Source organism: Mus caroli, chromosome 13 (assembly GCF_900094665.2).
Source record: "Mus caroli chromosome 13, CAROLI_EIJ_v1.1, whole genome shotgun sequence".
In the NCBI taxonomy this organism is placed as follows: domain Eukaryota; kingdom Metazoa; phylum Chordata; class Mammalia; order Rodentia; family Muridae; genus Mus; species Mus caroli.
In genome coordinates, this window is record NC_034582.1 from 19,132,085 (window position 1) to 19,144,179 (window position 12,095).

The following is a 12,095-nucleotide window of genomic DNA, read 5'->3' on the forward strand; positions in this document are numbered from 1 at the left end:
GTTTATGTTTTGCTTCTTTGTCAACAATCAGTTGTCCATAGATATGTGAACTTGTGCATGAGTCTTAAGTTTGACTCCATTGATCAACATGTCTGGTTTTGTGTGAACAGCATGCTGTTTTGATTACCAAGGCTCCATAATACAGCTTGAAATCTGGGGCAATGATACTTTCAGCAGTTCTTTTATCATCCAGGATTGTTTTAGCTATCCTGAGGTTGGTTGTTTTCTTTCTTTTTTTTTTTAATTTCCATATGAACTTGAAGATTTTTTTTCAATATCTATAAAGAATTCTGTTGGAATTTTGATGGGGATTGCATTGAATCTGTAAGCTTCTGGCAAGATGCCCATTTTCACAGTATCAATTCTACCAATGCATGAGAGGTCTTTCCATCTTCTAGTCTCTTCTTCAATTTCTTTCTTTGGTGTCTTAAAGATTTTATTTTTACATCTGTCTTAGTCAGAGTTTTTTTTTTTTAGACTACAGTAAGATATCGTTTATTAAAATATACTGTTATACATAAAACCCAGATTTTCCAAACTTTTAAGTTGTACAAACTCAGCCTCCTGGCAAAAATATAAAACAGTATATCAGAGCACAAAGATAATTGTATACTCAAAATCATTAAGCCTACAAGGTAATACTGGGCATATTGAAATAGAAGTTTCGGTTAGTTACATAGAGCAGCCTACTCAAGTTTTTTTTTTTTTTTTTTTTTAAGCATAATAGAACAAGCTTTCCCACCTGCTAACACTGGCACTTCATTTGTTTCCTCATCTCTACCAAGAAGTTAGTAACCCCTTGAAAATTATTCCAATGTTCTTTGCTTGCTAATATTTACATTATTTCCCCTCACCTTTATTACATCTTCAAAATGGCCTCATTTTGTTAGCGTGCTAGATTTTGAGTCTGATAAGTGGACCTTAGTGATAAAACTTGTCAGCATTGTTCTGACCTTAAGAAACACAGCTTTTATTTGAAATAAGGTCCCCATTCAAGAGCACCTCACATGGGGTTTTTGGAAAACATTGTGTTGGAGATTTCAATGGCTGTGAACCAAAAGTTCTACCACATGCATCATGGTAGTCTATATCAAGTGAGCAAAATTAAAGGTTCTGTTTGTCAGGGTTTCTATTCCTGCACAAACGTCAATCATGTCCAAGAAGCAAGTTGGGGAGGAAAGGGTTTATTCAGCTTACACTCCCATACTGCTGTTGATCACCAAAGGAAGTCAGGACTGGAACTCAAGCAGGTCAGAAAGCAGGAGCTGATGAAGAAGCCATGGAGGGATGTTCTTTACTGACTTACTTCCCCTGGCTTGCTCAGCCTGCTCTCTTATAGAACCCAAGACTACCAGCCCAGGGATGGTACCCCCCACAAGGAGCCCTTCCCCCCTTGATCACTAATTAAGAAAATGCTTTGCAGATGGATCTCATGGAGGCATTTCCCCAACTGAAGCTCCTTTCTCTGTGATAACTCCAGCCTGTGTCAAGTTGACACAAAACTAGTCAGTACAATTGACCCCTTGTCAACTCGACACACAAACACATCACTAGTAAGCCTCAACCCTTAGTTTCTTATTCATCCCCAAGATCTAAACAACTTTAAAAGTCCCATGGTCTTTGAAAATTCTTAAAATTTCAATCTCTCTTAAAATCCAAAGTCTTTACAATTAAGTCTCTTAACTGTGGGTTCCACTAAAATACTTCCTTCAAGAGGGAAAAGCATCAGGGCACAGTCACAATCAAAAGCAAAATCAAACTCCAACCGTCCAATGTCTGGGATCCAACTCATGATCTTCTGGGCTCCTCCAAGGGCTTGGGTCACTTCTCCAGCCCAGTCCTTTGTAGCACACAGCTTGTCTTCTAGGCTCCAACTTCCTGTACTCCACTACTGCTGCTGTTCTTGGTGGTCATCTCATGATACTGGCATCTCAAAACGCTGCTGTCTTCAACTATAACTTGGCTTCAATAATAGCCTCTCATAGGCTCTCTTCATGGTGCCAAGCCTCAACTCCTTTGCATGACTCCTTCAGTCCTGGGCCATCAATTGCAACTGAGGCTACACCTTCACCAATGGCCTTCTATGGCCTCTCACAGTCCCGAGCCTCAGCTGTTCTGTGTGACCCCTTCATGCCTTCAAAACCAGTACCACCTGAGTAACTCTTACACATTACTAATTCCAGCCACAGCACAAGGTACAACCTTGGCTATCTCTGGAACACAGCCTCTGTGCTCTCAGAAAACACTTCCCAGAAGATGTCACCTCAATGATGCTGGTCTCTTCTTAATCACCTCTAATTTCTTAGCTCCAGCTAACCAGCATCAATAGTCCCAGTAATGCAAAGGTTTCACTTTAGTAATTCTGGTATCTTGTTAATCACAGCTGATTCTTCAGCCCCTGCTAACCAGAACCACAGAATCTTCACAATCAAAACAGCAATGGCCCTAAAAGAGTCTTTAATTTTCCCTATGAAATTTCACAAGCCAGGCCTCCATCTTCATTTTCAACATTATATGTCAAGCTCCTATACAACACCCCATAGAGCTCTTAACATGGATCTTCTAGCCCAAAGTTCCAAAGTCCTTCCACAATCCTCCCCAAAACATGGTCAGGTTGTCACAGGAATACCCCACTATGCTGGTACCAATTTGTCTTAGTCAGGGTTTCTATTCTTGCACAAGCATCATGACCAAGAAGCAAGTTAGGGAGGAAAGGGTTTATTCAGCTTACACTTCCATACTGCTGTTCATCACCAAAGGAAGTCAGGACTGGAACTCAAGCAGGATAGAAAGCAGGAGCTGATGCAGAAGCCATGGAGAGATGTTCTTTACTGGCTTACTTCCCCTGGCTTGCTCATCCTGCTGTCTTATAGAACCCAAGACTACCAGCCCAGGGATGGTCCCACCCACAAGGGGCCCTTCCCCCCTTGATCACTAATTGAGAAAATGCCTTATAGCTGGATCTCGTGAAGGCATTTCCCCAACTGAAGCTCATTTCTCTGTGATAACTCCAGCCTGTGTCAGGTTGACACAAAACTACCCAGTACACATCCCAAGATGTTTTCTGAGGATATTGTGAAAGGAGCTGTTTCCCTGACTTCTTGCTCCATTGGATGTAGGAAGGCTACTGATTTTCATGTGTTAAGCTTGTATCATAGAACTTTGCTGAAATTTTTATCAGCTCTAGAAGTTTTCCGGTGTACTCTTTAAGGGCTTTTATGAATAAAATGTCATCTGCAAATAAAGATACTTTGACTCCTTCCTTTCCTGTTTGTATCCCCTTTGGGTTTCTTTTAATGCTCTTATAAGACTTTAAATACTATATGCAAAAGATTAGAAAAATGAACATCCTTGCTTTGTTCCTGATCTTAGTGTAAATGCTTTGAGTTTCTCTCTCATTTATTTTGGCTGTGGGCTTGCTGTAAATTGCCACTATAATATTGAGATGTGTCCTTTGCATTCTTACTCTCCAGGGCTTTTGTTATAAAGGGGTGTTGAATGTTGGCAAAGGTCCTTTCTACATCTAATGAGATGATGGTATTTCTTGTCTTTCAGACTACTAATGGGGTGGATCCTGTTTATTGATTTACATATTTGAGCCACCCCTGCAAATCTGTAATGAAGCCAATTTGATCATGGTAGAAAACATTTTTTGATATGTTCTTAGCAAGTATTTTATTTAGAATCTTTTTGTCTTTGTCCATAAATGATACTTATCTACAAATTTTTATTGGGTCTTTGCATAGTTTGATATGGGGTAATAATAACTTTTTAAAAAGAATTAGAAAGTGTTCCTTCAGTTACTATTTTGTGGAATAATTCGAGTTAGTTATTATTCATTCTTTGAAGGTTTGGTAGAATTCTGGGCTGAGTCTATCTGACTCAAGCCTTTTTTTGAGAGGGAGTGAGACAGGACTTCTATTTTACTAGAGGTTTTGGGATGGTTATGGTTAAATTATTTATTTGATCTTAACTTTGATGGGTCTTACATAAAAGGCATGCATCCATTTCTTGTACGTTTTTCAATTTGGTGTAATATAGATTTTCAAAGCATGTTCTTATGATTCTCAGTTTCCTCAGTGTCTGCTGTAATGTTCCCTTCTTGTTTCTACTTTGGTTAATATGGATTTTCTCTTTGTATTTTATTCAACTTGGCTAAAAGTTTGTGAATTATGTTAATTTTCTCAAAGAACTAACACATTTCATTGATTCTTTGAACTGTTTTTTATGTGTTTGTTTGTTTGTTTCTAAATCATTAATGTCAGCCCTGTTTGATTATTACTGTCTATTATTTTTGTTATTTCTTCTTGTTGTTCTAGAACTTTCAGGTAAGTTACTGCTGTGAGATCACTCCATGAGTGTGTGTGTGTGTGTGTGTGTAATAAATGATTAGTGTTATGAACTTGCCTCTTAGAACCACCTTCCTTGTGTCCAGTGTGTCTGTGTATGTTGTATTTGTATTTCCATTCATTTTAAAAGGAGGTTTCTTTCTTAGTTTCTGTCTTCACCCATTTTTCACTCAGCAGTGAGTTAGTCCATTTCCATGAGTCCATATACTCTTTTTTGCTCTTGGTATTCAGCTTTAACACACAGTGGGTAGAAAAGAGGCAGACTGTTATTTCAGTTTTCTTATATCTGTTGAGACTTGCATTCTGTCCTGGTATGTGGCCATTTTTGGAGCAAGTCCCATGAGAGGCTGAAATAAAGTGTGCTCTTTAGTGCTTGGTTAGAATGTTCTGTAGATGTCTGCTAGGTCCAATTGACTTATGATGTTATTTAACTGCAGTATTTCTGTTTAGTGTTTTTCTTGCTGACCTGTCTATTGAGGAAAGTGGGGAATGGAAAACACCCACTATCACTGCATGTTATAAATTTATGATTTTAGCTGTAGTAGTATTTCTAGTATGAATTTGGTTGGCCATGTGTTTGGTGCATAACTGCAATATTCTCTTGGTGGTTTTTTTCTTTAAAGACTATGTAGTGTCCTTCTCTATCACTTCTGGTCAGTTTTGATTGGAAGTCTATTTTGTCTGATATTAAAATAAGTGCACCTGCTTGCTTCTTGGGACCATTTACTTGGAATACCTTTTTCATCCTTTTACCATGAGATGCTGTCTATCCTTGATGATGAGATTTATTTCTTACGTTCAGTAGAAAGATGGATTCTGTTTTCTAATATGTTATTCTGTTATCAACGATCTCTGATATCTGTTGTTGTGGTGTGAGGTTTTCCCCTCTCTTTTGCTTTACTTACTGTTCTGGGATTATTTGTTTCCTGTGTCTATTTGGATGTGGCTAATCTCACCAGAGTGAAGGTTTTTGTTTGTTTGTTTGTTTGTTTGTTTTTGTGGAATGTTGTTCTTTCTTCATTGGTTGGGACTGACAATTTTGCTGGGTATAGTAGTCTGGGCTGGCATCCATAGTCTCTCTGGGATTGTGGATCATCTGTCCAGGCCCTACTGACTTTGAGAGTGTCCATTGAGAAGTCAGGAGTTATTCTAAGGAGAATGCCTTTATAAGATTTACCTTTTTCCCTTACAACTTTTAATATTGTTTCTTTGTTCTACAGATTTAAAGTTTAGAATATTATAGTTTCTGGAAAGTTTTTTTTTTTCTGGTCCTGTCTATTTGGTATTCTGTGAGCTTCTACTTGGACAGCACCCCCTTCTTTAGATTTGAGAATTTTTCGCCTATGATTTTGTTAAAAATATTTTGTGTGCCTTTGATTAGATTTTCTGGATATTTTGTGACAAGATGTTTTTAGTTTTAACATTTTCTTTGACTGAGATATTCATTTATTCTACCCTGTCTTCAAATTCTCTCTTGAATGTATTGTAACCTGTTGATGAGGCTTGCCTCTGAAGTTTCTGTTTGGCATCCTAAGTTATTTATCTCCAGTTTTAGTTCAGCTTGGGTTTTCCTTAGTGATTCTATTTCTACTTTCCTATCTTGAAATGTTTTGCTTGTCTTAGGATTTCTATTACTGTGAAGAGACACCATGATCATAGCCCGATCCAACTAACCTTCCACCTTGTGAAAAAAGATTAAAGAACAGTTTAGGCATGGTGGTATAGGCCTTTAATCCCATCACTCAAGAAATATAGACATGCAGATCTCTGAGTTCAAGGTCAGCCTAGTCTACACAGCTAGTTCCAGGACATGCAAGCTTAGGCAGTGAAAGAAACCATCAAAAACAGAAAGTGGTGAAGTTGTAATTGAACAAGGGGACCATTTTCAAGCCCAGGCAAACAGCAAAACTTGGCAGCTTTGGCATTAGTGTCAAGGAGTTATGGAATCTCCCTCAATGGCTAAGGAAAGCCCTGTGACTATGACTGAGGCCAGGTGTGTGGCAAGGGTGTCCTGTGTGAAAGTCCAGAGAGGCTATTACATGAAGTTGTGAAGGTAAAGCCTGGATTGCTTCAGAGACCTCAAGATGTTGGAGATGAAAGAGTTCTAGGACACCTGCCTAGGAAAGCTGTTAACAGGAAATGGAACCAGTTCATGAGAAAGAAGTGTGTTGCAGTCAACAAGGCTGAAAGGAGTTGAAGATCTGAAGACCACTTTGACATCAGACATGGAATTGCAGAGTTTGGAATTTGCCCGGCTGATTTTTCATCTTGTTGGTCCAGTATTTCTTCACTGTGCTCCCTTTCAGAACAGTAATGTATATCCTGGGTCACTGTATCTTAGAAGTATGTGATCTGCTTTTTCATTTTAATTTGACAGGAATTACAGTTGAGAGATTGTATGAAGAGACTTTGAACTTTGGACTTTAAAGGAAGTTTGAGATTGTTATAGACTATAGGGACTTTTGAAATTGAACTGAATGCATTTCAGCATTATGATATGGCCACTAGCCTGTGGTGAGGGAGTGAACTGTGGTGGTTTGAATATCAATGGCTCCCATAGACTGATGGGTTTGAATGCTTGATCCATAGAAAATGAGACTATCAGGAGATGTGGCCTTGTTGGAGAAAGTGTGTCACTGTCGGGGTGGATTTCTATGCTCAAGCTATGTCCAGTGTGACACACTGTCTTCTTCCTATTGCCTGTGAATCAAGATAGAGAATTCTCCAGCATCATGTCTGCCTTCACACTGTCATGCTTCTTACCGTGAAGATAATGGACTAAACCTCTGAAACTGTAAGCCAGCCTCTATTAAGTGTTTTTCTTTATAAAAATTGCTGTAATCATGGTGTCTCTTTACAGCAATAAAACCTTAAGACACTAAAACAGGGGGGGGGGGCAGATCTGTGTGTTGTTGGCTGACAAGAAAGAATCCTTAAGATATTTGCATGCAGTTCCGCAAATTGCCATAAGGAGGCGGTAGATGCCCCGGGATATTAGTAAATTAATTATATAACTGTCAAAGTTAAATTACAGAGTTACATTATATATCTTAGATGGCTTACTTACCCTTTTCAATTAGGCTTACAAGATGCCACATCACTCATTATAGAGGAATAAATAAGTTTTCTTGACCATACACTAATAATTTTATTCCTTATTAGCGCACTAGTACTCTACATTATTTCACTTATATTAACAACTGATCTGTGGCTGCTGGGAATCAAAGTCAGGTCCTCTGGAAGAGCAGCTAGTGCTCTAACATGACAATTTCTTTAGAAAATGAGAAGAGAGCCACAGAGCCTGCCCCTCACAGTAGTGGAATCAAGGTGTTCTGAAACATTCAGTGTCTTTTTTGCGACATTCAATCCTTCACATTCACAGCAGGATAACTCCTAATAACCAAAATACAAAATCAAGCTACCGTCTATCCATGGACAGATGAAAACACAGCAGACACACATGGAACGTTAGCTACTCCGCCCTTTATAAAGAGGCTCTTGCAATCACTGAAATGACGAAGCTGAGGACATGGTGTTAAGTGAGGTGAACCAGCCACAGATGGACAAATTCCACAGGACTTCGCTCACAGTGTGCAATCAGAGTGTTCAGTTGGCAGTAACAGAGTAGAGTAGGGTCACCAACGGCTAGGGATGAAGAGGGAAGGCCTTAGCTACTTTGAACCCCATGATAACACACATATACAAAGAACGTCAACATCCTGTAATTTACTAAGCAAGTTTTGAATGCATCCATAGAAACTAAGAAAACATATGAGTTCAGAGTGTTTTTGTAGTGTAGTGGTCATCACGCTTGCCTAATATGTGTAGAGGTCCCCGGTTCGAAACCGGGCGAAAATGGTGTTTTTCTTTTTCTTCTCACTTTCTCTTGTGTGTTTAGATTCTCAGCTCATTCTCTACACTTTTGGGCAGTTAGGACAATCTCAGCTCCACCGTTTCAGCCTACGCTGTCATGCTTTCCAGCTTCATAGCTATACCTGTGTGAGGACCAGTGGAGACAATTAGCATAAAAGGAAGTACAAAAGAAAAAAGCTTTTCCTTATGTCGGGGGATTAGCTCAAATGGTAGAGCGCTCGCTTAGCATGCGAGAGGTAGTGGGATCGATGCCCACATCCTCCAGTTATTCCTTATGTTATGCACCACGCCTTGGAAGAGTACTCGCTTCCTCTAAATTGAGGACTGAAACTACCCTCCTTAGTCTTAGTCTTTCCTCAGACACTCTGAAGATAAACTAGAGGTTTTCATATCCACGTCATGTACTCGTTTACATTAGACAATTGTTTCTGGGCGTCTCCATTTGTCTTTCCACTCGTACATTAAGTCAGAACCGCTTCTGTGTACCCAGGTTTAGACTTTTCCTCTTAAACCGTGCTGTGTTTGTTCTCTTGCCTCTTTGGAACCTTTCTCTTTCTCGTCCATCTCTTTGCTCACTCAACCGCATTATCGGAGGGTTGTTTTGCTCTTCACCGGAGCTACCCACAGTACAGCACTACCTGGAGTTCAGCATTTCATGGACTAAACTCCACTTGGCCTAAGCGCGAAGTGGCGTCCTCTCCACTAGTCCATTTCTAAACTCTGTTGGGGAGAGGGAGAGGGGAGAGAGGGAAGAGAGGGGAGAGAGGGGAGAGGGGGGAGAGGGGAGAGGGGACTGCTTGTGGACGTTGTACATCGTGGTGCGCACTAGGCTCCGCACCACGATGTACAACGTCCACAAGCAGGGGCATGGGGAGGGGAGTTGAAAGAAAGGCAGAGAGAAAGATTGAGAGAAAGAGAGAAAGAGAAGGGGGGAGGGGAGGGGAGGGGAGAGGGGGGAGAGGGAGAGGGAATCAGAGTTTTGGTTGGAACTCTTGTGGACGTTGTACATCGTGGTGCGCACTAGGCTCCGCACCACGATGTACAACGTCCACAAGCAGGGCTACATAGATGCTTGTCTCAAAGACCAAAACAAACAGGAAGAGGAGAGGGGAGAGGGGGGAGAGGGGAGAGAGGGGGGAGAGAGGGGGGGGAGAGAGGGCTGCTTGTGGACGTTGTACATCGTGGTGCGGAGCCTAGTGCGCACCACGATGTACAACGTCCACAAGCAGATGCCCAATTTCTCTCCAAAGGCCTCAAGATGCTCCTCGAATATCTCCGGGTTATCAGGCTCTTCCCCGGATTCCCCTGCGGTGCACAGCTACATCTTAACGCTGGAATTCCTACTCTCCTCCCTCCCAAGAGCTCTCTCCGCCCTGCGCGCCACCCAAGTCACATTAATCCTTCTCTGTAGCAGGATTTCGCCTCTCCACTATGATTTTTATCTTTGCTTTAGTTGCATTCCTTGCGTTTGTCTCCGTTGGTGTGAATCTGTAACTTTTGGATCACACTTGGGCAAGGATACAGTGCGCATCTTGGAGGACAAAGTGAAATAAGTGCCGTTGCTGTGTGTTTCCGTAGTGTAGTGGTCATCACGCTCGCCTCACACGCGAGAGGTCCCCGGTTCGAAACCGGGCGGGAACAACACTTGTCACTGTTTTTTTTTTTTTTTTTTTTTTTTTTTTGAAGTCTTCAGATTTTCAACAGAGCAAACACCCATCTGAAAGGAACCGCATGCACTGTAGGATGTTTCCCTCTGGGTCCCAGATTAGGCATAGATCACACCCAAACACCAATTTTCAAGCACAAGCCAAATACAGAGAGATCCATTATTAAGCAAGGCAAAAAGACAAAGTGGCTGAATCTGAAACCAGCATAAACCACAGCAAAGAGCTTTGCATGTGTTAATTTTAAGAGGGAAAAACAAAACAAACAAACAAACAAACCCGAGGCCTGTGTTAGAATGAACTAGGACTTTTTGGGAAATTCTGATTGGAAGCCGGGCGTGGTGGCACACGCCTTTAATCCCAGCACTCGAGAGGCAGAAGCAGGCGGATTTCTGAGTTTGAGACCAGCCTAGTCTACAAAGTGAGTTTCAGGACAGCTTACATGGAAAAAAACAAAAAGAAAGAGAAAAAAAAATTCTGATTGGATATTTTTAATCAGTTAGTTCAAAAAAATACATTTTGACCTTGATGTTTTGATAGTTGGACCTTGTTCGGGCACAGGAATGAATCAGCAGGCACATAAAGGACTAGATCTTGGGGGTTAGCTTTGGAAATGTAATCTAACGTTTTATCAAGGGGAAGAAGGACAAAAGGCAAAGTTGTTGGCACCATGTTTGTCATGCCCCGGCCTGCTAGATCTTTTCACCATGTTTCTTGACCAGACCTACAGGAGCACATTCCCCATGCTTTTTCTAGGGAAACAAACAAACAAACAAACAAAGGAAGGCACACCTTTCCACTGCCACCAGGAATTTGTTAGCTCTCCACATTTTTCCACGTCCACTTCAACTCATCACTTTTCTTGTAGAACAGTAGTTCTCAGCCTTCCTAATTATCTATCTTAGTTAGGGTCTTACTGCTGTGAACAGACACCACGACCAAAGCAACTCTTATAAATGACAACATTTAATTGAGGCTAGCTTACTAGTGCCACTCCCTGGGCCATACAAGCCATCACACTAATGTTGCGACCTTTTAATACAGTTCCTCATGCTGTGCTGACCCACAACCACAACTTTATATTCATTGCCAATTCATAGCTGTAATTTTGCTAGTTATGAATCATATGTAAATATCTGTCTTTTCCTGTTGTCTTAGGCAATTTCCGTGAAAGGGTCGTTCTACACCCCACCCCGTCCCCCGCCCCTCAGGAGTCGCGACCCACAGGTTGAGAAGCACTGTATTAGAAACTGGCATAGATGCTCTGATCCTGAAAGGCTTTTGAGCAGTCTGTGAGAACCTCGGTTATGCATTTTCGGACTCATCAGCCATGCAGTCCTGGAGCCCAGGAAGCTGCTCCGGGGTTCGAGTTCACAGATACAGTCTGCAGGTTTGCCTGTACCTCTGCTCCTCAGGTGAGGAATCTTTCAACCTATATAAGGAAGAAACAGCAGTGTCTGGATACACGGCTCATTTGCACACTTTTCTGCTTCTTGCCTTGCTCCTTTTTAAAATTGATTTTCTAAAAAAAATTTTTTCATATGTGTATGAGTGATTACCCTCATGTATGTCTGTGCACAGTGGGCATTACATCCTGATGCTGACAGTTGTGAACTGATGTTAGGAGCCCAGGTCATCAGGAGGAGCGTAGATCCCAATGATGTCAGGAGACCCTGCAGTAACCACTGTCATTTCTGTCTCCAGGTTTGTGGGTATGATAATAAAACCACTTCATTTTAGCTNCTTACTGTGGAAAGATTACTAGGCTAGCTCTCTCATCACTCAGTATTGGAACCTTATGTCCCAATCCTCTGATCTAACTGATGAAAAATTAGAGTTAGTGATGGCTGGCTGTGTACCAAGAGTCAGTGGGGTGCACTAGGCCAAATGGAAATGTGTTTTCTGTTGTTAATCTCCTTACTTAAAGATAGGCCTCACTGTGTTTCCTTGGCTGGCTCCGGCCTGCCTATGTGGACAGAATGAATTCTCAATCCTANCCCCCCTCAAAGTGCTAGATAACAGGCAGATTGTTACTATCAGTTTCAGACTCCTGGCTTCCTGTTCAGAAATCAGACCTGTAGAATCTTCCAATAAGTTGCTTCCAGGTTCCTCACACTGAGGCCAGGGATTTGAATTTGTCAGTGCAAGGACTGAGCAAGTAAAAGCACTTGTCGCCAAACTGCTGAGCTGAGTTTGTTCCNGGGTAGAA

The 12,095-nt window shown here is 41.3% G+C and overlaps 3 non-coding genes across 3 annotated transcripts; all 3 read left to right on the top strand.

The window, feature by feature from the left end:
• The first annotated feature begins 8,133 nt into the window (after positions 1-8,133).
• Positions 8,134-8,207, top strand: Trnai-aau. The gene has a single exon. It is a non-coding gene; the product is annotated as a tRNA-Ile (tRNA).
• Positions 8,208-8,413: 206 nt separating this feature from the next.
• Positions 8,414-8,486, top strand: Trnaa-agc. Its single transcript has one exon. It is a non-coding gene; the product is annotated as a tRNA-Ala (tRNA).
• Positions 8,487-9,790: 1,304 nt separating this feature from the next.
• Trnav-cac lies at positions 9,791-9,863 on the top strand. Its single transcript has one exon. It is a non-coding gene; the product is annotated as a tRNA-Val (tRNA).
• The last annotated feature ends 2,232 nt before the right edge of the window (positions 9,864-12,095 follow it).